This window comes from Mus musculus, chromosome 13 (genome assembly GCF_000001635.26).
Source record: "Mus musculus strain C57BL/6J chromosome 13, GRCm38.p6 C57BL/6J".
In the NCBI taxonomy this organism is placed as follows: domain Eukaryota; kingdom Metazoa; phylum Chordata; class Mammalia; order Rodentia; family Muridae; genus Mus; species Mus musculus.
The window spans coordinates 45,664,112-45,688,115 of NC_000079.6; the positions used below are offsets into that span (position 1 = coordinate 45,664,112).

The window sequence follows — 24,004 nt, forward strand, 5'->3', positions numbered from 1 at the left end:
CATAGGGCAACTTGCAATCGTGCCTACTGTCCTTCAGTGTGGGTCTTGAGAATCGAACTTGGATTGTCAGACTTGGCTGCAAGTCCCTTTACCCTCTAAGTCATCTCATTGGCCCAGGCTATTCTTTATTCTTCCAGGTTCCCATCTGTCATCGGATGCACCCCATTCAATTTAATCAAGCACTGGTCAGTGAGGCACAGTGTTGCTTGGAGTTAAAGATTGAGTGAGGAAAACAAACTGCCCCTCACTCTCAGTGAGCTTCCATTTCAGTCTAGGGACAACTTTGGGCACAGCTATCCCCACTCATCCATGAGATGTCATCTAAGGCCTCCATTGGATGCCCAGCTCCAACCCCACCCATACTGTGTAGCTTTCTTATACATATTCATCTATGATAAAGCTTAGCTTATAATTTATGTGTAGTATGAGATCACCAACTCATACTAAAAAGGGGTTATTATTATAATATACAATAACAAACGTTATGTAAATATGGTCTTTCTCTCTTGAAAGAGTCAAGATAAATACATCTCTTTATATTGAATTTGTCCATAGGTAACTGAAGCTGTGGGGAATAGAATTCAGATAAAGATGGGGGTGCTGCACTCCCCATGTCCTGACCCATAGTGTGGCATGAATTCTAGGCTTGGTCCCTCAAAGCATGCGATGTTTCTGTGTTCACAGACTGAGCTGTAACACAGGGTGATGCAGGAAGCTGGTGGCAGGTGATGTGGGAGAAGAAGCTCCCTGTGTATTGAATCACCCTGTCACAGACCGGTGCCAAGGCAGGGAGGGCTATGTAATTATGACCATGCCACTAGGTCATATACCCTTTGGTTAGGGACCAGAAACCTCATGTCTGCCATCTGGATAACAAAGAAAGAAGATAGCTATCCTGTTGAGCGATTGAAACAGAGATGAAGCATTCTGGGGTGGAGAGACAACTTAGAGCACTGATTTCTCCTGGGGAGGACCAGAGATGGATTCACAGGCGTCAGGCAGCTCACGACTGCCTGTAGCCTTCAGCTTCAAAGGATCTGAGCCTTCTGAGGGCATGAGGGCACGTGTGCATGCGTGCGCAAACACAAACACACACACACACTAAACCTTAAAAGGGAAATAAACATTCTGTATGTTTTCTCTTTTACTAATATTACAGGTGTAATGCATTCATGATGCTGATACTAAGCCCATCACCTGCTGAGCCAGATGTCCTGGAAGCAAGGAGGAAGCTAAAGGTGACACCCACTCTCACCCAGGTGGACAGTCACTTTTAGTTAGACATGCAAAATTCTACAATTCACCCTTGTAACCCCACAGATGGGCAGCAAAGCTGCCTGCCTTCGTCAGTGACTAGCGGACTTGTTGGTAGATATCATCTAAGGGTGAGTCACACTTAGACATCCAGCACAGAGGAGGTCGGAGGGATGGGACACCAGTGAAGAGTGTATTTTGCTCAATGAGGAGACTGAAGTTCAAATCTCAGCACTCTCACGCTGGGCAACTCAGAAACACTGTATCTGCCCCTATATGTACATGACAGGATATATGTGCAGTATAAAACAACGAAGTAAAATGAAGTAAATATGGTTTTAAAATATAGTAAGGGTTATACCCAAGAAAAACATATGAAATAGATGGGAATTTAATGATGGGACCTCTTGGGTTAGTGGGAGATGCTGGAAATTCATATGATAAGAGAGTAGGGGGAAGAGGGGGGCTGGTGGTCCAGCACTCAAGCCCCTACAGCTTGGTACATGGAAGGCAGGTGCTTTGGTAAACATGGCATGATTGGTGACTCTGAAGCAGAAACAGTTGGAGGTCCTAGTCGGGAGTCTCACGTAGTCTGGGAACCAGGTCTAACAGTCAGCTGCTTCCATCACTTGGAAAGGAAACCTTCCCAAGGAGGAGTCTCAAAACCTCCCCTCTGCAGACTGAGCCTCTGCAGGTCCAAATTCAAACTGCTCAGATGACAAGGCCCTTTGACAAGGGGTGCTAAAAGAATCATAAATAAATAACTGTGCGCTGTACATCTGCTGATCCTGCCTTCTGGGGTGCGAAGGACCTGAAAGGCTTTTAAAAGGACAACAAAGTCGCAAGTTCCCTTTTCATGAGAAAGAGAGAGAGAGAGAGAGAGAGAGAGAGAGAGAGAGAGAGAGAGAGAGAGAATGAATCAACGACTACCGGACAACTCTATTTCATAAGTTACAAAGTCAATTCTCAGGGCTAGAGATGGCCAGGGAGTCAGGGAACTCGGGGTTTAGGATAAGAGAGTGGGGGACCTAGGAGCCCTGACTTGTTCAAGCTGCTACAGCACATACCAGAATGGCCAGGGCTGTCATTTAGAGTCCATAGTCCCATAAGGCTTCTCCTACATCCTTCCATCTTCACTGTTTTCGAACTATGGCAATCTAGAAAAGAAAAGCTATGATTTCTTTTTTTGTTGGAGACAGGATCACTGGATAGCCTAGGCTGGCCTGGAACCCCTGGCCATGATCCTTCAATGGTCTCTCAAGTGCTAGAAGTGTACGCATGTGGCACCAGGCTCAGCTGGAAGAGGTTAAAGGGAGACGTGAGGACTGGCAGTCACGTGCTTTGTTTTTTGAAGCATGTTGTCCTTTTCCTGTTTTGTTTTCCCCAATAAAATACTAAAAATATATGATTGAAACCAAACCTTTCACATTTGCAACTGTTTCCACTTGTGTTCAGAAGGCTGGCATTTAGGGGGGGGGGGACCAAACAGCTTCCCCAAACCCATGAAAGGCTTCAAGCAGGGTATGGAGGTAATGTTGTACCCTGGCCAAAGGTGGGGCAGTTTATGAATCTTCCCCAATCTTCTCTCACCTCCTCCTTCATGCTGAAGGCAGTAATGATGGTGGAAGTGGCGAGAACACAGAAACTGGGGTCACATGAGAGGAAGGTCCACAGATTGACACCAAACCAGAAAGACGTGAGAGATTACATGAGTATGTCTGTAATCCATGACGTAGAACCAGTAATGGGCACAAATGAACATGGCTACAGCCAGGAAAAAGGTATCAGAGCATGAGACCATGGGGAGGGAAGGGAGCAGGTACCAAAAGACTTGGGGCCAAAGAGTCCCCAGAAGGTATCATGGGTTGGCGAGCAGGTTGATGAGCAAGTTTAAGGCCAGCAAGGGCAAACTGACAAACGATGTAGTGTAACTCACCCAGCAGGGTGGGAGTGATGAGTCACCCGCAAGTGTCCCAGTGAATGCTTAGTCTACTTTGTCCTGTTTAAAGCATAATATCTGATAATGCTAGATAATGTTTAAAGAATGGAGATGTATTGATTACGGATCTTCTGGGCAGTCCAATGTCAAGGAAACTCCCGCCTGGGGAGGAAGGGAAGAGGTGAGGGTGTTATCAGAAGACAATTATCAACCCACTCCCTGAATAACAGCATCATGGTGGTGCACATTCATGTTAACCTCACTGGATCTAGCATCATCTAGAAGACACGTCTCTGGGTATGTTTGTGAGGGCATTTGCCAAGAGGCTAGCTGAGGAAGAAAGACTTACCCTGAAAGTAGAGAGCATCATCCCATGGCTAGAGTGCAGAAAAAGAGGAGACAGTGAGCTGAGGCCCAGTATTTGCCTCTCCATGCTTTCTGACTGTGGATGCCACGTGACTCTCTGCCTCTTGCTTCGGCTGACCCAGCTTCCCCACCCTGATGGGCCGTGAACTGAAACAAAGCCTTCCTTTAGCTGCATTTGTCAGGTTCTTTGTCATAGCAACCACCAAGGTAGCAATACAAGCAAAAACCTACTCCTAAGGGTGGAGCCTTCATTGCTTCTTTACCTCTTAAAGATCCCACCTATCCACATTGGAGCATTGGCACTTAAGTGGTATGACCTATGGGGGACCCACTCATGAAACCTGCAGTTTAGTGGCGTGGAGCACATAAACTCTCAAAACCGATCAAGCTAAGCTTCCACACATGATAAAGCTACTCTTTTTTTTCCTTTTTTAAAAATTAGGTATTTTCCTCGTTTACATTTTCAATGCTATCCCAAAGGTCCCCCATACCCACCCCCCCAATCCCCTACCCACCCACTCCCCCTTTTTGGCCCTGGTGTTCCCCTGTACTGGGGCATATAAAGTTTGCAAGTCCAATGGGCCTCTCTTTGCAGTGATGGCCAACTAGGCCATCTTTTGATACATATGCAGCTAAAGACAAGAGCTCCCCGGTACTGGTTAGTTCATATTGTTGTTCCACCTATAGGGTTGCAGTTCCCTTTAGCTCCTTGGGTAATTTCTCTAGCTCCTCCATTGGGGGCCGTGTGACCCATCCAATAGCTGACTGTGATCATCCACTTCTGTGTTTGCTAGGCCCCGGCATAGTCTCACGAGAGAGAGCTATATCTGGGTCCTTTCAGCAAAAACTTGCTAGTGTATGCAATGGTGTCAGCATTTGGAAGCTGATTATGGGATGGATCCCTGCATATGGCAATCACTAGATGGTCCATCCTTTTGTCACAGCTCCAAATTTTGTCTCTGTAACTCCTTCCATGCTACTCTTAAGGAGGAATTTTTCTTTTGAGGTGTATTTATTTTTATTTAGTACGTCTTCACGAGTGCTTACACGTATGCTTGTATATCACGAGCCTGCCTGATACCCATGGAAGCCGGAAGAGGGTGATGGATCCATTGGAACTGGAATGACTGGCATTTGTGAGGTGGGAACCGAACTTGGGTCTTCTGTGAGTGCAGCAAATGCTTTTACCTGCTGAGTCACCATTCCTCAAGGTCATGGAGAAACTATGGAGAGGAGAATCAACTGCTACTTGACAGTGATGCTAGGACCAAGGGGAGGGAGTGGGAGGCAAGTGAAAATGAGGGAAGCAGAGACAGAGGGGTGAACAAAGCACAGGCCTGTTGGAAGAAACAAAGCAGGGAGCTAGTGAGAAGCCCTGGAGCTGGAAATGGTTTTCTAGTTTGTCTGCCCCACCCCCTTCAACAAAATACAGGAAAAGTCATTTAACTTAAGAATGAATAACGAACTGGGATTGTGGTCAAAGTCAGTGCTGTTATTATGAGCAGGGGAAAAAAAAGTTAGACTAACATTCTCACCACAAAGTCATGCCCACAACACAGATGGAAACCTTGCTACTTCAAACGAGCTCAGAGGATTGGGAAGGGAGAAGATAGCACGGAACAGCCAAGGGGATGGGGAGGCTTGGAAGTGACTGAAGAAACTCAAGATTTAGATCAAGGAAAGCAGAGCCATTGGCACAGGATTTTAAGTAAAAGAAAAAAAAGAATAGAAAAAGATGATTAAATAAGAGAGAACACAAGGCAAGGCTACCCCTGCCCCCAGGGGTCACAGAGTGGAAGGGAGAATGACTTTATGATCAAAAAGAAAGGAGGAAAGAGAAAGGACATTTTAAGAGAGGAGCCTCTGAACATTTAAGTCAGGAAGAAGAAAATAAAAGAGCCTTAAACAAGGAGCCTGGAACAAACTGTGAGTCCAGAAAGCTGACTATTAAGGTCCAGGAGTGAATGGGATTACTCCTGTAATCCCAGCACTGGAGTGGTGGGGGCAACATGATCAGAAATTCAAGGCCATCCTCAACTACATCATGAGTTCAAGGCCAGCCTGAGCCAAGTAAAATTCTGTTTTATACCATCAGACACAACTATGATTGTACTCAAAGAACTTGGCTGCTCTGCTGACTAGACTCCCAGTGGCCAGAACTGACATGTTTTCAAGAGCCTGAAGAGCGACCACTGTTAGGGATCCATCTGTGAGTTAGCAAGAAGTCTTTTAAGTCATGGTGACTCAAGAGAACGCTATGAACCAGGGCCATGGTAAATAACAGGAAAGCATCAAGCATTTGTATAAAACCTGAAGCATCGACTCAACAAATGTAAGATGTAAGGGCATTTGTTTTCATGAATAATGAATCCCACAGATAAATGAAGAAAGAGGAGCAGATTGAGGTTACAGCCGTTGGGAAACACCCTCTTAAGCTCGAGAATGTGGAGCAAGGTCTCTGTGCAAAAGAAGTCAGCAGTAAGCAATCCCTCCTGTGGGAAAGACGACATGCCGACCAGCAGCTGCTCAGACACAGGCAGGCGAAGCGAAGGAAACAGCACACGGCTTCCAGAACACTTAGTAAATACCAGAGTGTGCAGGGACCACAGGAACATGGCTACCAACACCACGTGGATGCAATCACCAAAATCCAGATGGAAGAGAACTCACCAGACAAACAGTCTCGTTTCCCAACCGAGAGAGAAAAACCAGGCAGCATAAAAGGATGGAGGAGGTAACAGAAGTGCACCAGAGGCTCAGGAGATAGAAATGACATTTACCATTTATTTGGATCCTTAGTTAAATGTATGTGTGTGTGTGTGTGTGTGTGTGTGTGTGTGTGTGTGTCTTTCTTACTTATCATGTGAGTGTGTGGTTATATGTGTGTGGGTACATGTGTGTAAGTACATATGCATTTGCAGGGAATGTGGAGTCAAGAGTAAGCCCAGGCCCCTGTGAGCATCAGGGGTGAGCTGGACTCCATCTCCTCAGGGCTGGGATTATAGATGTACACCAATATGCCTAGATCATTATTTTTTTTTAATATGGCTTCTATGTTTTGAACTCAAGTTCCCGTGATTTGTAAGCATTTTACCAACATAGCCCCCCTCTCACCAGCCTCATTTTTTACTTCAGTTATTAGGTTTTTTTTTAACATGAAAACACTGTGGTTTTATATAACAGAGAGGTCCGAATCTTTTGAGTACTAAGATCTCTATGGATGGTATGCTGTTTGAATTGAATTCAAAGTAGCCCTGATGCAGGCATGGGGCAGACGAGTTAACATCGCCTGGGCTGAGGTGACGGGGCAGAAGAGCGTGTCTTTCCAGGTCTCTATGTCTGGACTTATTTCATATGTGCTGTACTCACAAGGCTCATACTTTTCTGGGAACTCGGTGGTGTTTCTCAAATATTCATTCCCGTGGCTGTCACTGGGGTAGCTATTAAAATTCACATTCCCATCGCCAGCCTGCATGGGATACTTATTAAAATCAAAAGCCTGCTCAGTCCGGGCTTCTGGATCAGACTTGCTAGGAATCAAGCCTAGGAAACTCCATTTTATTTTCAACACACTCCACAGGTGGGGCTTTTGCACACGCTGTTTTGCTTTCTTTGGCCTGCAATAAATAATTTCCACTTTTCAAAGGGTTTGAAACAATTTAACCCCAAATGTGTTTCCCTTACAATAGCCTAAAATATTCCTCATATGTTATTGTTTCTTTTCCATTAAATACATCCCCATGGGGTCACGTGTCAGCAACTGCCATAAGTTTATTATGGGGAGTCAGATACAGTGACAGAGCTGTAACCTTGAGCTCCAGGAAGAGACCCTGTACGAAAACCCAAACAAAAATTTTATTGTGGGAGTAGGGAATCCAAACACACCGTTTAAAGCTTGCTGGGTACCTGTAGTGCACAAACTCAAGGCTAGCAGTATCCTGCATGAAATTACAAAATGTCGCCACTGTGCGAAAGGCAAACCTGAGGTTGCAGAAGGCACATGCAATCCTGTTGTGTTTTTTTTGTTGTTGTTTGTTTGTTTTTTTCTCCAGTTTTTAAGGAAAGGTTTCATGCGGGACATGTTGGCCTTGAACTCACTATGTACCTAAGGAGGACTTCGGAATCCCCATCTTCCTGTCTCCACTTCCTGCATCCTGAGATTACAGGCATGTCCCATCATGCATGGCTCCAGATATACAAAAATTTTAAGAACACAGTAAGTGATCCTCGGGTCCCCTGGAACGTCTGCTTGATAACTTATTTCTAAAGTTGAAAGAATTATGTGCCATTCCCCCCCCCAAAAAAAAACTCTTAATTTTTAAAATGAGTCTTCCGGGGTTGGGGGTCTAGCTCATTTGGCTGCATGCCTAGTTAGCACATTCTGTCTCCAGCACCATACACAACAGGTATAGGTGCTATAGGCAACCCAAGCACTTGAGCAGTAGAGGTGGGATCAGTTTGAGTTCAGCCTTGGCTACAAGCAAGCCTGTCTCAAAGTGTGTGTGTGTGTGTGTGTGTGTGTGTGTGTGTGTGTGAGAGAGAGAGAGAGAGAGAGAGAGAGAGAGAGAGAGAGAGAGAGAGAGGCAAACTTATTCCTAATGGTGGTGTGTATCATTAGAAGCCAGTGGTTTGTAGGTGACTCAGTTTCCCTGGTTAGCAAATCTAACTTATCAGGATGGTTGACAAGACAACCAGCATCAGTAACAAAGGTACTGATAAAAAGAGTGGTCAGCAGAAAGGAATAGAATTGGTGCCCAGCATAAACTTTATCAACATGGTAGTTGCATACTTAAACATCTCACATATAAGACTTCTAATTTCACCTTTATGAAAGTATGCAGCTTTTATACTTGTTTAAAACTCCCAGAAGACTCGGGGCATCTGCATTTTATTTTTAAATTGACTTTTCTCTACAAACTGTCATTTCTAAAAAGCCCCTATTTGTCACATTGTAGAAAATTACTTAATGCAGAAGTTAGTTTATAAAAGTTTCTGCCCAAGTGTAGAGTGTGGGGACAAAATCATCCTTGTGATTTTAAGGTTGGTATCAGGGCCAATCTGTCTATTTAAACTCTTGAGCAACTCCTACTATGCTTGTGACAACACCTACTATGTGAACTCCTACTATGCTTGTTTGAACTCCTACTGTGCTCATGACAGCTCCTACTATGCCTGCCAAAGCTCCTACTGTGCTTGTGACAGCTCCTACTATGCTTGTGAAAACTCCTACTATGCCTGTGTTTAAAACACTGCTGGTTCTTATCCAGGCCTGGAAGGCTCTATAGAGTCTGATGCCAACTTTCTGATGTCACACCCCTGGCTTATTATCATTTACCCGAGACTGTTCAGTCAGCGCTCTGAGCCCTAGGATTTCTTTTGCCTTCCAGGCCTCGTCTTATCTCTGCCTCAGAATCTTAACCATGGAGATGCACAAAACATGCTCGTGTAGGTCCCTGCTCATGCGTTTTTCTATCTCCAACCCTCAGTGTGGTGTGGGGACAGACACCTTTAATCCCAGCAGTTGGAAGGCAGAGGCAGGAAGACCTCTAGGCATTTGAGGTTAGCCTGGTCTATGTAGTGAGTTCCAGACCAGCAAAGGCTACATAGTAAGACCCTCTCTTTAAACAACATCAACAAAAGCCCATTCTCCCTTTTCCTTTTGACACCTTGATTCATACCCACTGTCTTCACATGGTCTTGAGAGCCCCAACACAGACCATGTGGCCAGCCTATTCCTTCTTATGCACACCTTTTATGCTAGCTAGCATGAAGCTTCTTGAAGGCAGGCAGGCAGGCAGGCAGGCAGGCGAGAGACTTTTGGTTTAAGGCCCACAGGAGTCCCGCAAAGATGGTACACTGTGTATTTGTTGAATGACTAAAAAGTCTCCTACAGTGTCCATCAAGGATCATAGTCAAGGTATCTTATGCAGTGATGATCCTACAATTAAACTCTGAAAATCGCTAAGCCAGATTATAGTCCAAGAGGAGAGCCTGCACCAGCTGTATGTCTGCCAGTCCCAGGATATCTTTAACAGCCCTGATAGATGGAAGGGGTTTGTTTCTTCTATTGCATTCTGATGGGAAGTCTCTTGTTCTCTAATACCCATTAGCTGACTTCTATCAAAGAAATCTTTCAGAAGATCTGCTTCCTTTGCTGCGTAGCCATCCAAGATATCAAGGCTAGCTTCTACTCTGTCACTGTGGTGACTGGCAACGGCCACCTTGCCAGGATTGCTCAGATCAGAAAGCTTCCAAGTCATGGTCTCAGTTGCACACAGCTGATCCTCCTCTCATCAGAAAAACTGTAGCTCCAGTCTCATCTTTCCCCCTTTATAAACTCTTATGTTCATTCGTACAAAATGTCACAATACCACCATGACCAACTACATCACAGACAGAGGCAACTCCCGTGCTGGTCATCAGTAGATTTTCATGTATAAAAATAACTCAGTGTGACATACAGTGGTATGACTGGACTGAACCATTGGTGTTGGACTGCCAAAGGTACCCTGCTAATGGAAGCCAAGTATCAGTGAGAGAATCAAGGTTAGAATTACCATCACTGGGCTCAGGAAAGCAAGTGCAGAAACTTAAAACCCACAAGTTTCCTTAGGACATTCATGGGGGGCTCATTGATGTTATAACCAAACATTTTCTACCTCTTAGAAGACTTAGGCTACAGGAAGCTATGAAGTGTTCCCTAAACTGTACAGTTGTATTAATTAAAAAGTCAAAATTCTTTTTTTGGGGGAGGGGGGCAGGGTCAAGGCAGGGTTCCTATGTGTATCCCTGGTTGTCATGGAACTTAGTTTGTAGACAAGGTTGGCCTCAAACTCACAGAGTTGTTCTTGCCTCTGCCTCCCAAGTCCTGGGAGGCCCTGGGTGGATGTACTGCCATCACCCAGGAAAAAGTAAAAGACGCATAATACGTAAGCAGAGGGAAAATTCTTAAGGTGACAATGCCACTAGTTTAGTAAATCAAAATCCCTTGTTATTAGTTGCAATTCCCCATTTCAGTAAAGTATGATTTTTTTTCTCTCAAAAATTTGCAACATTAAAATAACAGCAAAAGGAAAGAAATTGAGACCCACAGTTTGAAAGGACTACAGATGCCATCCATAAAACTGATTTCAAATTTCTCTGGCTCATCACAAGCCTTCATTGTTCTCTCACCTAAACAAATAAGTCAGCATTATTCGTTGATGGCTGGCATACATTATGCGAACACAATTCTCTTTTATCAATTTTGTTATGTTGAAGTGACATGGAAGATTGTGCTTCTAAGAGGAGCTGATACTAAAAATATTTGCAAGCCATGAGGCAAGGCAAGAGATGAAGTTTGTAACCTGTTGGTGATTACTGTGACAGTTATGTAATGTGGAAACACAGGGAGTAAATGAGAAAAGAGACTGGACGTGGCCACTCACACCTGTCATTCTAACACTTGGGAGCTGAGGCAGAAGGATGGCTGTGAGTTCAGAGACAACTTGGGTGAAATAGGAGGTGCCAAGCCAGCCTGGGCTATAGGGTCAGATCCTGTTTTAGAAAGAGAAAGAAAAGGAAGGAAGGGAGGGACAGAGGAAAGAAGGAAGGAAGGAAGGAAGGAAGAAAGGAAGGAAGGAAGGAAGGAAGGAAGGAAAGAAGAAGGAAGGAAGGAAGGAAGGAAGGAAGGAAGGAAGGAAGGAAAGAAGAAGGAAGGAAAGAAGAAGGAAGGAAGGAAGGAAGGAAGGAAGGAAGGAAGGAAGGAAGGAAGGAAGGAAAGAAGCTTATCAGTCAACCAATTTTTTCCTTCAGAACTGTCTGCCACAGAGCACCCAGTTTTGGATGTAGACTATACCTTATGACTCAATTGGTTTCCTTCTCCCTTTTCCATATGTTTGGGATCAAGTAGGCAAAAGCTGGTCCCAACACGGAGACAACAGGTTGTACTGGAACCTTAGGAACAGTTTTATTATCCTGTAACAATGACCCCCTACTTCCTTGGCATCTACTGTTCTACCTCGGATGGAGAAAGTTCCCTAGCACAGAGGATAGGGGTCTATAACTCAGAGAGACAGGTGCCCTCTCAATATGTTTCCCAGTAAGCATGTCACTTCTGTTCCAGCCAACACATCTGCTGCAAATGGAGGTGGGGAAAGTTTGTCATGATTTCTTCATAGTCCATTGAGAATCCAAATATATAAAACTCACTTGGCACCCCATAACAGCTACTCGATAAATGGCTCGTTCTTTGGATAGCATGCAGACATGCTGCCCAGGCTGTTCCACCACCTTGGGGATGGGACTTTGGGCTGATGATCCCCGAGTACCACAAGAAGCCCAGGCTATCTTTTTTGAGCCACTATGTCAAAGTTTCTTTGAGAGAGGATAAAGGGATCATAAATGGTGAAAGGGCTGCAGGAAACCCAGACTCTTCCCAGACCCGACCTGGAAAAGCTAAGTGGTGCCTGAATTGCTTGCAGACCCCTCTTGAAGATTCCTCTTGTTTAAATCACAGTCAATCTTTCCCCAGCATTGAATGGGTTGGGGGGGGGCTCCTTGTTTTTACATGGCCAAGGGAGCACTTACCACACTTCAGCTGTACAAATTATATAGGATTGAAAATAGTATAGCTGAAAGAAGCATGAGGTTTGTAATTAGAGTTCACACTCCCTCCTTCTCCATCTTCCCCTCTTGCAGGCACACAGGAACAAGCTGATCTGAAATGTGGTTGTTTGAAAGGTCAAAAGGTTGTCACCTCCCCCCTCCTGTAGTCTATCTTTAGCCTCTCTTACTCTGCCTGGGATGCTGAAGATACAAAGATGGGCTTCCTCTACAGAGAGAAAAGATTCTCAGTCAGCCTGGAAGGAGTAGACCTGTGGTCCCAAGCAATTGGGCCGAGATCAGAGGACTGCTAGTTGAAGCTCCACCTGGCATATAGGGTGAGTTCAAGACCAGTTTGAGTACTTAGACACTGCCTCAAAAATTAAAGCAAAGACGGGCTGGTGCTTCCTGTGTTTGTCTATCTGTCTAGAGGCAGCCAGTGGTAGAGCATTCACCTATCATGTATAAGGCCCTGGAATCAATCTCCAGTGTACATGGGGAGGGGCAGAGAAAAATAAAGGAAAAGCAACATTCTGGGTAGCATCATTCCGTTTCTGAAGTCATCCCTGGGACCACTCCCCAAGGAAACCCCCCAGCATCCAGCCACCTCGCGTCCCTTTCCTTTCGTCCTTATCACATGAGCTTGTAACATGGCTAAGAAGCAAGCCAGAAGCTTCCCTAAGCAAGCAACATTCAATTATAGCCACTGAGAGAAATTTTGGACTTGGGTGGGAGAGGAAGAGGCAAGCATCAGAGTTAAGATTCTGAGCCTGCCGAGGGAAGGGTGAGGTTCTCTCCAGGAGCTGCGTGTATTACTGGTATCTAGTAAGTGTCTGGAGTCTTAATAAATACAGCAATTACTATGTGATGTCAAGATTACAAAACAACCCCGATTCTGTACCAACTGTATCTTGTGGGAAAACAAGCCTCTCTTAATCTTGTCGTTAAGAGAAGAATAAATTCAGCAGGCTAGATTGGGGTAGATTCCACGGGCCATGATTATATCTATGTCTCTGATCAGAGCATCAGGGATATCTGGCAATGCAGTGCTTGGGGAGCATATACAAAGCCCTGGCTTCTATTTCCAGCATTACAGGAGACAAACAGTAAGTAAATGATAGTCTATAGATATATAGTATCTATCTGAACAGGAAATCAAATGACAGGGTATCAAAGGAGAAACACTGCTGACCCTCCTGCTATCCCCACTAGCATAAAATTTAAAAACGACTACATTTATATTTATTTATTCTCTCTGTGTGTATGCTTATGTGTGCACATGCACACATGGCAAAACGTGTGTGTAAAAGCCCTGTGACAACCTGTGGTAGTCGGTTCTCTCTTTCGACCATGTGGGTTCTGGAATTGAACTCAGGTCATCTATCTCAGTAGCTATCTTTACCCACAGAGACATCGCAGTTGGCCCTGGTACAAGAGTTTTAAAAACATCGGTTCCTGTTAAAAGGTTGCTGTCAAGGAGATGGCTCAGTGGCTAAGAGAGCTTACTACACAAGCAGGAGGACCTGAGTTTAAAACCCATGAAAAACCCAGGCACAGGAGGCTGGAGGGATGGCTCAGCAGTTAAGAGCACTGGTTACTCTTCCAGAGGTCCTGAGTTCAATTTCCTGCAACCATATGGTGGCTCACAACCGTCCGTAATGGGATCTGATGCCCTCTTCTATCATACAGGCACACATGAAAATCATCTGTATAAACAAGTAAATCTTTAAAAAAGAAAACCAGTCGAGTATGTGTGCAACTCTAGGGCTGTAATAGGGATGGGTGGAGGCAGAATCCACCAAGAAAAACAAAACAAAACAAAACAAAACAAAAAAAACATCACTGGGTACAGCAAAAAGATGGTGGGCTTCAAGATCAGGAAGGATTAATAGGCTGATCGTAAGGGAGTTTCTAGTAGTTAAACTCCTCTGTATGAGATAGCAATGAGAAAGACATGTCTTTGGACATTGTCAAAGTAGAGAGTATAAAATAAGCAAACTCAGAGGTAAGCTGTGGCTTTTGGTTGCTAACCGTAGATCAGTATCAATCCACCCATTACAACAAGCATACACTCTAGGGTATTAATAAGAAGAGGTGCTTCATGTTCTGGGAGAGGGAAGTCAGGACTGTGGAAACTCTTGGTACTTTCCAATCAACTTTCCTATAAGTCTGAAATCATCCTAAAAAAATTAAGGCTTATTAATTAAAAAAAAGAACAAACAACTTGCACTGTTAGCTGTTTTGAGGTTTTTTTTCTTTTTTTCTCCCAGCTACAAGACAAAGCCAAGGGGGAATTAATCAAAAAAGAGTCCATAAAGTTGAGTCCCAGTCAGGTGTAAAGATGAGAGGACCAGGGTTTGCTAGCCATGACATTGCATGAAGCCGCGAGTGTGATCCACAGACAAGGACCTGGACAGATAGCATGCCCTGGGAAGTAAGGCTAGGGCAGCATTGCTTGATGGAAGACAATAGCTTCAAGACCTGAAGGTGCTGGCAGGTATGCAAGGGAAGTTGTGATTGGGAGTCTAAGGTACACTCTTGAAAAGTGAGTGATGCCATTCCAGATATCTGGGAATGTTTGTAAAGGAATCCAAAGTGCCCAAGCTGCCTGAGACAACCACAGATATTGAGAGCCATCAGCATTGAGAGAAGGTACAGCAGCTACGGGGGGCACACTGGGAAAATGCCATTTCCAGGAAACCAGATGATGGGCCAGGCACAATGGCATAGACCTGCAATCATAGCACCTGGGAGGTGGACACAGGAGGACAAGTTCTTAAAGCTAGCCTTGACTATATATTAAGTCTGAGATCAGCCTGGACTACATAAGACCCTGTCATAATCAAAGAAACAAGATATGAAAAATAGATAGAAGATAGCAATTTCTTAAAAAGTCCCAAGTCTGAAGAAAAGAAAATCCAATGGTCAGGCTCTCAGAGATGGTCTCTAGGTTTTGCACAGTTCAAGTTTCTTATTGAGTCACTATTGGGAGGGGGTCATACAGCCGATGCCAGAAGAACACAGGGAAAAAAAAGCCAATAAAGTATTGGAGAACACATACTATGAGCAAAGTTGAAAAACTTTCACTTCTATATCCAAGCCACCACAAAGATTCTAAAGATGCAATCTGTCAGCATAGTTGACATGCTTCAGTGTGGGGAAAGAAGGCTCAGGGAAGTACAGTGAGTGGAATCCCATTTCTTTCTTTCTCTTTCTTTCTTTCTTTCTTTCTTTCTTTCTTTCTTTCTTTCTTTCTTTCTTTCTTTCTTTCTTTCTTTCTTTCTTCCTTCCTTCCTTCCTTCCTTCCTTTCTTTCTTTTTTCTTTCTTTCTTTCTTTCTTTCTTTCTTTCTTTCTTTCTTTCTTTCTTTTTTTCTTTCTCCCTTCCTTCCTTTCTTCCTTTCTTTCTTTCTTTCTTTTTTTTCTTTTTTTGGTTTTTCAAGACAGGGTTTCTCTGTATAGCCCTGGCTGTCCTGAAACTCACTTTGTAGACCAGGCTGGCCTCGAACTCAAGAAATCCGCTTGTCTCTGCCTCCTGAGTGCTGGGATTAAAGGCATGCTCCACCACGCCTGGCAGAATCCCATTTCTATAAAGTCCTATGAACTCATTTATTCATGTCCACCCACCCATCTATCCATCCATCCATCCATCCATCCTTCCACTCATCCATCCATCCATCCATCCATCCATCCATCCATCCATCCATCCACTTTCCCATCCATCCATCTATCCATCCATCCTCCCATCTACCCACCTATCCATCCATCCACCCATCTATCCATCCATCCACCCACCCATCCATCTAGACTTCTTTTCTCTTTGAAAAATTGAATCTGAGGTCACCAAGATGGCTCAGTGGGTAAACATGCTTGCCACTAAGTCTCATGACCTGAGTTCAATCCACGTGGTGGAAGGAGAGAATATTCTGTACCCAGTAATGTGACCCATGCCTGTCCTCTAGGACTTAGGAAACTGAGTCAGGAGGATCTCCTAGAATACAAGGCCAATGTGGGCTACACAGTGTTTCAGGATAGCTTGGGATACAGAGTGAGATCCTGCTGGCACAGCAAAAAAAGGGAGGAAGGAAGGAAGGAAGAAAGGGAGAAAGAGAAAAAGAGAGAATGAGAAAAGGGTGAATGGAGGGGGAATAAAAGAGGAAGAAGGACGAGGAGTGGAGGGAGGCAAGAAAGGAAAGGAAAGAGGGAAGGAAGAAAAAGTAAAGAGTGAAAAGAGGGACAAAAGAGGGAGTGGAAGAAGGAGAGCCAAGAGAGACCAAGCAAGGCTGGAGGAACCTTCCAGAAGGAATCTACTCACACGCTAATAATGGCAACTGTTTATTGCAGCAAGAACTTGGTGGTTCATTTAGAGTCCCAATTTGTATCTCTCTAATTCCCCATCAAGCTACTCCAAAATCTCCTTATGAAAGGCTAATTTCTTTCCATGAGAACAATTTCTTTCCACCTCCATAAACTCAAGTTTCCAATAGTGTCCTCCTTGTTAGGGATGGGGCCAGCTAGTGCCTGACACAGAAGCTCAAGTCTGCCTTAGATCAGCATGGTGCAGCCTCTCATTACAGAAATGACTTCAACAGCCACATCCTGAAGCATAACGGGGGAAAGGCATGGAAATTCCAAACAGCTAAAATCATCTGAAGTAACGGCTGGAACGGAAACAAAGCAAAACAACCCAACGCAAAACGCCTTGGGGAGAGAGGTCAACCCCCAACACACTGCTAGCCTCTATACTCCCTGTTTAAAACTCCCAAGAAAGAAAGGTTTCTTGGTTGGTCTATTATTTAAATATATATATATATATATATATATATATATATATATATATATATATATATATATATCCAGGCTACAAATACCATTAAATGCACAGATATACAAAAATATCTCATGATGTCAACCATTCACTTCAAAGGCTGAAGTAGCATGGACCAGAATGTCTGTACAGCCAGGACCTACCAGTACAGTAGATGGAGAGTGGTTCAGCTGTCAATGCTGTGTTCTGATGCTTGATTGGATAAAGGTATCGCAAGAAGCATGGTGGTCCCTGGAGTATGGGAAGGCAGGACAGAAAAGCACTTGTCTATCAGTTTCCCTCTGACACAAGTTACTTACAATCTACTTCAGGAAGTACCTTCCGCCCATGGTCCTTTGCTTCTGACTCTCCCTTTTTCTTGGCACGAATCCCCCTTTAGCTACTGACCAGAGTTCCTGCATCATCCCAGCACTTTCGGTTTTACTGTCTTGTCCAGGATAGAGAAGGATAAACTTAATGCCGTAAACTTTAAACTCTATTAACTGTTAAGAGCCCTGTAGAACCCAGTTAGTTGGGGAAGTGGATGAGCTATTGCCTCAGAGAGGGATAAAAGAATGTCTGAGGAGCCCACTTATCTCTGTTTTTCCTGTCTGTATAAAACATGAATGTACTCTTGGTGAAAAGCATCCTGCGTCTGCTTCCATCAACTGCCCAGTGAATATTCTACACCTCTTCTCACCCTTTACCCAGGGGATTGTAGCAAAAATCATCAGAACAGCACTTAAAGTCACAATAAGAGGAATAAAAACGTGTCAGCTTTTAGCCATAACAGCAGCATCATTGAAGCTGGAGGCTCGAGTGGTAACTCAGCTCAGGACAAGTTGTTACCTCAGAAGGGGGATTTAGCATCAAATTGTTCTCTGACTGCTGTTTCCAAGACAGCACCTGCACTGTGAGATTACTGGGCATCACTAATTCAGTGACAAAGCATGCTGTCCCTGGAGTATGAGCTTCCAGTAGACCATTGGGTACCCAACTGCAAGCTAGCACAAAGCATCTCCCCTTTCTAAGAGGATATCCAGAGATGGTGAACTAAGATAAAATGTGCATGATCATGCCTGACCGTGTGTGTACACTTCTACAATAGCCATGCCTGACCATGGGGCCACTGAGAGCAATTCTGAGATTTCTTTTTTCAGGGCCACAGAGAATGCTTTCTGATTTGTCCCCTTCCTTTGGGACACAGCTGACTCGGTGGTGCCTCTTCTGAATGGAAGCAGCAAGAATGAGAGCTGATCTACACATCTTCTGGGTCTCACCATGCCCAGTTGTCAGAAAGCTTCCATTCTATCAGGAGAAGAAAATATAAACAAGTCCCAGGCAGAGTGATATTTACAGCAACAGGGAACAAGCTGCCAGGAACTGGGGCAAAGTGGAACAAGATGGACTCCACTAAGCACATGCATAACATGGTGCTCATAGGACATCTGTGCCCTTTGCCCTGGAAGCATTTGCACTTTTATAGAAAACAAGTTGAAAATTCTGTCTTACATTTGAGAACTGAATGCTTGCTGTCTGGAGCTTTTCAGGCCACAGGTAGGAGGTCTCTAAAGAAGAAACTTCAAATAACACTACTAGGTAGAAAATCTGTCTGCTGTTCTCTCTAAATATAGTGTACGTCTCCTTGCAGCATTTTTTGTTGTTGTTGTACAAAACACAAGACAGAAAGTTGAGGAGGAGCCTTCTACATCCAGGTTCACAGCAACATTGTTCACAATAACCCAAAGATGGAAGTACTCAGGTGTCCATCGATGGATGTGGGTTATCTGTACAATGGAACAACATTCAACCTTAAAAAGAAAATTTGATGCATGCGCAATGTAGGTGGAGCTTGAGAATAGTGTGCTAAGTGAAACCAACAGTCGAAGAAGGGCAAATACTGTAGGAGTCTAATCACAGGAGGGCCTTAGAGTCAGCAGAATTATAAAGGTGGAAAGTGGCTGCAAGGGACTTTGGAGACGGAAGGATGGGGAGTTATTGCTATAGGGTCCGACTCAGGAAGATTTTTGTGAGTTTTCAATTATTATCTTATGCATTTGTTGTGTGAGTATGTGCATGCATACACATGTGCCACAATGCTTGTGTGAGGGTTAGAGATAAAACGTGGGAATCGGTTCTCTCCTTCCATCATGTGGATTGAATTCAGGTCATGAGACTTACGCTCATATTTACCCACTGAGCCAGCTTGATGAACCCAGATTCAATTCTCAAAGAGAGAAGAGGTCTGAATGGCTGGATGGCTGGCTGGCTGGCTGGCTGGATGGATGGATGGATGGATGGATGGATGGATGGATGGATGGATGGGAGGATAGATGGATGGATGGATGGATGGATGGATGGATGGATGGATGGATGGATGAATGGATGAATGGATGGGAGGATGGGAGGATGGATGGATGGATGGATGGACGGATGGATGGTAGGATGGATGGATGGATGGATGGATGGATGGGAGGATAGATGGATGGATGGATGGATGGATGGATGGATGGATGGATGGATGGGAGGATAGATGGATGGATGGATGGATGGATGGATGGATGGATGGATGGATGGGAGGATGGATGGATAGATGGATGGGTGGATGATGGATGGATGGATGGACTGATAAGTGGATGAAAGGAAGAAACACCATCAATACCACTGAACTGGAGACTTAAAAATGGCAGAGACAGAAACTTGTTAAATGCATTCTATCACATCATAAGATCCACAGGGGCCAGATGTGATTGGAAAGGGAAAGAAAGCTGAGGTCTACCTAGAGGTCATAAGGGATGCCCTGAAATCAAACCTTTTGACTTTGAAGCTTTCTGCATTTCACAGATGACCTCTGGGTACAGGCGTGGTTCTTTTCTCTCATTCTAAAGCATTCCCTTCTCACTGAAAGTCTCCTCTCAGGACAACAAAAAATGATAGCTACAGACTTGAAAAGAGGCTTTCAGAGAAGAAGCACATTTTCCACTAAGCAATCTAACCTAACAACACAATTTAATAACAGAAACTAATTTTGAGTTTTCAGGTTTCTTTTCTTAAAGATTTACTTATTTAACGCATATGAGTGCCCTATCTGCATGTATGCCTACATGCCAGAAGAGGGCATCAGATCACACTGTAGATGATCATGAGCCACCATGTGGTTGCTGGGGATTGAACTCAAGATCTGGAAGGCTAGGAAGCCTAACGAACACAAATTGTCTTGTTTCCTGGTGTTCTCTCGGCTCTCTGCAGCCAAGAGGGCTTCAGCAGAGGATGTCTGGGGTGTGATGCATGTGTGTATGTACCTGTGTGTACATGAGAGAAGGGAGAATTCACTGTTGTCATACCCAGAGAATGTGCATCAGAAAGGTGAGAGATCCACATGCTCTCAATAGATCCTCATGCCTATCTTCCTTTGTAAGACACAGGCAATACTCAATGGGCATTCATCGATCTCACGCCGGTCTGTCAAATTACGATGACTGCCCCATACACTAATCAAGGAGGCCATCAAGAGTGGCTCTGCACACAGACTCACTCTTTCAGACTTAAAAATATGTCACCTTCCAAGGAAGCAAGCGCCAGGAGGTACATAGTAGGGTCCCAGAACTAAAGGAAGCAGACTGGATGGGCAAGTGAAGACTACGAGCTAGCTCAGTGTAACAACACACAGGCAGCAGACTCCATTCGCTGGCCCCATCTTCCAATAACAAGATCCCATGTCCCTCTGCACTGATCCATGCCCTCTGGAACAGCGTGTCCAGTCACTAACATCATATGTGAAGTGTCACACAAGGTTACATGTTTAAACAGCGACAGGAAGCACAAAGGTGGCAGTTTCTCCACTCCCCTCCAGTGCCAAGCTCCTTTATTCCCCCTGGCCTTGGTTCCACACGCTGTTCTGAGTGCCAGAAGAGAGTGAGCGTGACAAACCCTTTCTTCCTTTTGGTATAGAGGGCAATGAGTCAATGCTTATGCATCGGGCCTGCTATTAAAGCAAATAAGCAGACTCAGGCATTCCAAGCCATTCCTGCTTTTTCTTTCCAGTTCACTTGAGCATGAAGCTCTCCATATTTGGGCACTTGAAATTAGGAGTGGGATTTACCCCTTATCACATGTTTCTTTATCAGTTCTCTACAAGAGGTTTTCACTGAGACTCTCTGATTAAAAAAAAAAAAAAAGTCTAAAATGCTTGCTATGTTACTCAGCAGTCAAGGATGCCTGTGGGCTGGGATCGCACCCAGGGACTTTTCAGACTCTGGTGTTGATGGGGCACCCATTCAGCCAGCAGCATATAGAGGGGCTGAGCCTCCAGCCACCCCTTATACTCACTATCCCCTGCCCCTGGAGCATGCAAGGTTCCCATTAGTGACCACAAGATAAAGACCGACCCGTCTCACCCGATGATCTTTCTAACAGGCTTTTCAAGCAAGCGGCAAAACATCTGAATCTGAGTTAATCAAGTGGCCTGCCCCATCCTAGAGGACCATATCCAGGCCCTAGGGCTCCGTGGCTTCTCTCATAGTAAACACTGAGACCTAAGTGGGAATAAAGAGAAAGCAGGAGGCGCAGGCCATTTGCAGGGCTCTAAATTTCCTCTTTTTAAGCAGAAAAAAAAAATCCCACAAAGAAATAGGGTGAATTGTGCACTTCACGCACATGTAGGGGCCTTCCCAGTTTTCTCCATCACATTTTAAACACTGGAGTTATAACGCAGAGAGCTGAGAAAGAGCCTGCAATTCCCACCCACCCAGCATCACGCAAGTTTCAGAGTCCCTGACTATACTTATAGAAACCACAGGTTATTCTCACTCTCACTTTTGAATTTGAATTTAGTGAAATGAAACACTCATTTCCATTCTAGTATGCTTAAGAGCTAACACTGAAATGTATATTATGGGTCATATTTGGAAATGAGTGGGTGAGCACTGGTCCAATCCAAGTTTAGAGAGGTTTTTGAGAAAGAGAGCCCTCAGACCACCTGGGGCACGTTGCCTATTTTGAGCTTAAGAGGGAAAAGTGTGTTGAAAGGAGAAGGGTGGTCTGCTGGACTGACCCGTGACAATAATAATGCAGGCAGTCACATTCGAAGAGCATCTTTGAGCCATTAGTCCCTTGGGTTCTGTTGACAATCTATAGTCAACAAGGGTCTGTGGGATTCAGTAAGAGCTGGGCCAAGCCCCTCCCCCATGCTCAGCACTTCCCCTTGAAGCAGACAGTGGGCAGGTCTGGAGCTTGCTGCTCTCTGCTGTGCCTTTAGAAACCCCCAACCTCTCTTCTGGTTGTATTGTTTCAAACGTGCTTGTGAGCTCTGCACCACCTCTGAGTCTTGCTCATCCTGTTTGCCCTTAGCTATCCTTGGGCTGTCTTCCTGGGGATGATGTTAAGTGCTTTTAGGCTTTGTGTTGCTAGGTACCCTACCAATCATGTCAGCATCCTGTGTAAAAGCTTTAAGTGGCTACTCGTCTGTATTTGCGAAATGTTTCAAGCCAGGTGTGGTGGTTCAGGCCTGAAACACTAGCATTTGTGAGGTGAAGGCAGAAGAATTGCCAAAATTTTAGGCCAGCCTGATCTACACAGGGGAAAAGTTGAGCTCTGGGCAAGCCAGGGCTATAGAGCAAGACCCTGTCTCAAATACATACATACACAGGTTCATAGATACATATATCTCCTCTGACATTTCTCACATGCTTTTGTCTAGCCATTCCTGAACTCTTGGAGTTTTCCCAGCATGCTGTGTCCTCTTGCATTGAGCTTTGTACATGTTGTTTTCTGTGTGAGTAGAGCCAGAGAAAGCTAGATCCCCTGAGTTGAACCTACTAGGTAATTGGCTCTTTGTGGCCAAAGAGAAATTAACAAATGTGAAAGAACACATGAGTGAGATTTTTCTCTCTTTTACTACTCTTACGACGCCTGGGATTGCAGTATGGAGAAACTCTATCATACCTGAGCATGGTGTCTTACCACCTGCCACCCTAGCACTTGAGTAGTCGAGGCAGAAGGATTGCTATGGATTCCGGGCCAGCCTGGGCTACAGAGTAAGACATCATCTCAGAAAATAAATAAGTACGAACACACTCAGGGAAGAATCAGGGAAAGGAGAGGGAGGAGTGGGTAAGCAGAAGCTCTGACGAGCTTACCAGAGGATAAGAGACATCAGAGTTAAAACAAGCTGGGTAAACTGAAGGTCCCTTATCCCTAGAGCCTGTGAAACTTTCCAGCAACCATTCCCATAATACGCCTCAGCCGAGCTAGCACAGTGACCTGCAGAATCGCAGTACAGTTATGTTTGTACGGCACAACACATTGGAATCACTTGTTACACTGTATATGCTGACTGCTACACCCTAGTGATATGGTTGACACCCAATCATACCTCAGGTATGAGGATAAAGGCTTGATCCCAGAAAATGTTACACTGGTTTGTATCCACAGGATGCTGAAGGTAGCTCATGGTATAAAGAGTTGCTTATTTTCTTATTTCCATCCCTAGTGATTGAAAACTCCTTAGCTGTTGTGAATGCCCAGCGTTTGCAAATACTCAGTCAATATCTGCTAGAGTAAGACCAAAGAATACAGATCTTTGTCTTCGGGCTTTCTCCTGTCTTTAATGTCAGAGCATCGATTTTAGACATTATTTTTTTTTTCTATACTGCTACCTCGATCTGTTAATGATGTCACATGTATCGTCACATGCTTCCGTTTCACAGGTCCACTCATACTGATAGCTACTGGGAATCTCCCTGTGCTTTATATAGGTAAAGCTCTCACATCTCTTCCCTATACCTTTCAATTTGACTCATACCAAAAATTCACCTAAAATTCCAAGTGTCCTCAGCTTCCACACACAGATAGTTCTGGCAGGTCCTCTCACTCCTGGGCTGCCGAGAGCCCGCTGTATCTGATGCTGTAGGATGGTAGTGGTCATTGTCTTCGGAAGACAAGGAAACAAAGCAATACGCAGGCAGCTCATTTGTGGTCTCGAAGAAAGAAGGGGTGGGAAGGGAACTCTAACTACACAATCTTGGACTGATACCCTTCCCGTGAGATGGAATTCAGG

At 44.5% G+C, this 24,004-nt stretch overlaps 1 protein-coding gene across 19 annotated transcripts in view; it reads right to left on the minus strand.

The window, feature by feature from the left end:
* Atxn1 (ataxin 1) overlaps positions 1-24,004 on the minus strand; it is a 415,237-nt gene that overhangs the window by 114,357 nt on the left and 276,876 nt on the right. Inside the window, exon 7 of one of the 19 annotated variants that reach the window (XM_030247210.1) lies at positions 17,112-17,199. The exons of 17 other annotated variants lie outside the window; for them this stretch is intronic. The gene's annotated coding sequence lies outside the window, so the exon portion shown is untranslated. Of the gene's footprint in view, positions 1-17,111; positions 19,257-24,004 lie in introns of those variants that run through there. One more of the 19 variants, XM_017315463.2, reaches the window with a different exon arrangement.